The sequence below is a fragment of the Mustelus asterias genome, chromosome 11 (genome assembly GCF_964213995.1).
Source record: "Mustelus asterias chromosome 11, sMusAst1.hap1.1, whole genome shotgun sequence".
In the NCBI taxonomy this organism is placed as follows: Eukaryota; Metazoa; Chordata; class Chondrichthyes; order Carcharhiniformes; family Triakidae; genus Mustelus; species Mustelus asterias.
Window position 1 is genome coordinate 92088698 of NC_135811.1, and position 3245 is coordinate 92091942.

Consider the following 3245-nt stretch of genomic DNA (forward strand, 5'->3'; position numbering starts at 1 on the left):
CGAGCGCTGCCGAACCCTCGCGCAGGCGCACCGCCGCCGCAGCCCTCGTCCCACTCGCAGGGTGCAGGGCTGCGCGGGCAATCCCGAGCGGAGCCGAACCCTCGCGCAGGCGCACCGCCGCCACAGCCCTTGTCCCACTCGCAGGGTGCAGGGCTGCGCGGACAATCCCGAGCGCCACCGAACCCTCGCGCAGGCGCACTGCCACCCCTCCTCAATGCAGGGTTAGCTCCAAGCCCAAACATGCTGCTGAGCGTTTGCAACAATTGCTGTTCTTCTTTTAATATTATTCTACTTGGGTCATCTTCTCGCCATGTGCTTCAAGTCACTCAAGAGCTTTCTTGTTTTTAAAAAAAAATCAAGATTAATTTTGAAATCACTGCATACATTACATTTTAAATTGAATTCATGTTCATTAGGTGAGGAAATCCATTTGTCTCTGTTCATCCTCCTAAACAGGAAATCTAACAGTTCCCCCAGGACATCACTTTAGGATGCTCCTTCAATCCTACCTTTTTGATCACGTTTTTGGCCATCTGTCTGCTTTAGGTTGTGCAATGTCATATCTTAGAACCATAGAATCCCTACAGTACAACGAGGCTATTCAGCCCATTGAATCCGCACCGACTTTCCGAAAGGGCATCCCACTCAGACCCAACTGCCCTCACTGCCCCTATTCCCTTATCTCTGCGCACTTACCATGGCTAATCTCCCGAATCTTGGATCACTAAGGGGCAATTTAGAAATCTTAGAAACCCTACAGCACAGAAAGAGGCCATTCGGCCCATCGAGTCTGCACCGACCACAATCCCACCCAGGCCCTACCCCCATTTCCCTACATATTTACCCACTAATCCCTCTAACCAGGACACTAAGGGCAATTTTAGCATGGCCAATCCACCTAACTTACACAGCTTTGGACTGGGGGAGAAAACCAGAGCACTCAGAGGAAGTTCATGCAGACACGGGGAAATGGTGCAAACTCCATGCAGTCATTCAAGGCCGGAATCAAACCTGGGTCCCTGGTACTGTGAGGCAGCAGTGCTAACCACTGTGCCACTGTGCTGCCCTATCTTGTTTTTGATTTGATTTGTTATTGTCACATGTATTAACATACAGTGAAAAGTATTGTTTCTTATGTATAATATGAAAGCGTGTAGAGTCAATGAGGACTCATGGAGACTCAATGAAGAGTCATGGGTGGCAGACAAAACATACCGTTCATAGAGAAGGAAACAAGAGAGTGCAGAATGTAATGTTACAGTCATAGCTAGGGTGCAGAGAAAGATCAACTTAATGCAAGGTAAGTTTTATGATGCACTATGAAGTGCCTTGGATGTTTATTGTGTTAAAGCACTGTATAAGTATAAATTGTTGTTGGTTCTTATCATCGAATCCCTACAGTGCAGAAAAAGGAATTCGGCCCATTGAGTCTGCACCAACAACAATCCCCCCAGGCCCGATCCCCGCGACCCTATTTATTTACCCTGCTAATCTCCCTAAGGGGCAATTTAGCATGGCCAATTCACCTAACCCACATATCTTTGGAGTGTGGGAGGAAAGCAGAGCACCCGGAGGAAACCCCACAAACACAGAAAGAATGTGCAAACTCCACACAGACAGTCAGCCGAGGCTGGAATTGAATCCGGCTCCCTGTCACTGTGAGGCAGCAGTGCTAACCACTGTGTCACCTTGCTGCTCATTGTTACCATGTCACCCATGACTCTTCATTGAGTCTTCATGAGTCTTCATTGACTCTAGACGCTTTCATATTATAGGTGTACAGCTGGGTGATGCATTTTGTTTTATTTGGAATCAGTATGGGAAATACACTAATGTCACATCGTTGATCAACAATTTGGAATGGAAGCTCCTACGGTAAAGAAGAGAAAAAAAAGACCGACCATATTCTATAAATATGGAATGGACTGGTGGAAATGGACAGAATTGAGTATCTATGGTGCCCTCTGGCAAATACAATACACGAGGTAGCCATCCACACAACCTCGAAAGACCATTCATTTCCAAGACGGTGTATCAATAATCTTTCTTCCCAAGGACAGTCCCACAATGGGACAAGCTGTCAAAGGCAATAGTCACAGCCCCATCACTTGGAATCTTCGTGAACCATCTTTAGATTATTTCCATTCAAAAATTGTCATTATTAAGGCTACCATCTTAGCAGGTCATTCCTGGTTTAGCTAGGACTACCCACATAAATATTGGTGGATTGCGGATGTTAGCCCGTGATAATGACACAACGGAAGCAGAAGAGAAAAATGGAAGTCATCCCTAATAGCTAAGTCTCACTAAAAACAAGGAGATGAATGACCAGCTAATTTGCTTTAATTAGAGAGAGATGAATGTTGGCCAGGACAGTCTTTCTACACTTCTTAGAAAAGTACTGAGAGGTTGTGGGAGAATCTAGGACCAAAGGGCATAATCTCAGAGATGAGGAGGAATTTATTCTCTCAAGGTAATGAATCTGTGGAATTCTTTACCACAGACCTGTAGAGGGTCATTAAGTATCTTCAAGGCTGAGATAGACAAATTTTTAATCTGTAAGAGAATAAAGGGTCATGGGGATAAGATGGGAAATGGAGTTGAAAATCAGATCAATCATGGCTCTCATTGAATGGCAGAGCAGACGCGAATGGCTCTTATGATCTAAGTAGCATGGAACTTTTACATGTATCTGCAAAGGCAGACATGGTTTTGACTTAATGTCTCATCTGACAATGAGATGGTAGTCCTGATAATGAAAACTTTTAATGCAAAAAATCCACTGTGGAGAAAGATTTTTGGTCTTGTCAACAAATGGGCCAGAATTCTACACAGCGCCCCCCCTCCTCCAAATGCCCAAAGTGGGTTCTGAGCCAGGGGTAGGGGGTAAAATTGCATGGATGGGATTCTCTCTAGGATCCCGCCTGCTCTTACTCAGATGCTATTTTACAGTAGGGCGGGCAGGGCCTCAGATGGGAAGCCCACCCATGCCCCAATTAATGAACTTGTCCTGCCCAACCTCAATTTTTAGGCTAGTGGGTGCCTGATGACAGAAGGTGGGAAACTGAAAACATTTTCACCCTCGATCTCAAGTGGGGGGGGGGGGGGGAGGGGTGTTTGGTGGGGGGACGGGGACGCGACGATGACAGGGGAGTTGGGGGTATAGTTCCTCAATTGGAAGGCCCCTTCAGACTAGGGACATCCTCCCCTTAGGGAACTCGGAGGTCCAACCCTCACCCACCCTG